This window comes from Atta colombica, unplaced genomic scaffold (genome assembly GCF_001594045.1).
Source record: "Atta colombica isolate Treedump-2 unplaced genomic scaffold, Acol1.0 scaffold220, whole genome shotgun sequence".
Lineage (NCBI taxonomy): Eukaryota > Metazoa > Arthropoda > Insecta > Hymenoptera > Formicidae > Atta > Atta colombica.
This window is the reverse complement of record NW_017259317.1, coordinates 832,592-832,941: the sequence shown is the minus strand read 5'-3', so window position 1 is coordinate 832,941 and position 350 is coordinate 832,592.

Sequence of the window (350 nt, the reverse complement as noted above, 5' to 3'; positions counted from 1 at the left end):
AAACGGTTCAAATAGTAAACAGTTCTAATGATTTTGTTTATTTGAATATATGCATATATATGGTATTTATAAGGTTTCAGTTTTTTTATGGCTACAGCTTATAATTAATACTTAATGGTATTAACTCTACGCGAACCAAATGGAAAACATGGATCATATATCTCATACCCCATGCTTTATCATAAATATACTATAATTTAATTACTTTTACCGACAAATCGGTAACATAACTGATACAATTTATTTAAAATAAAAAATATAAAATAAGTTCCAAAAACTTATTTAAAATAATTATTTAATTATTTATATGATAGGTCAGAAGAAGTTATTTAAAATAATAAATACTAAAT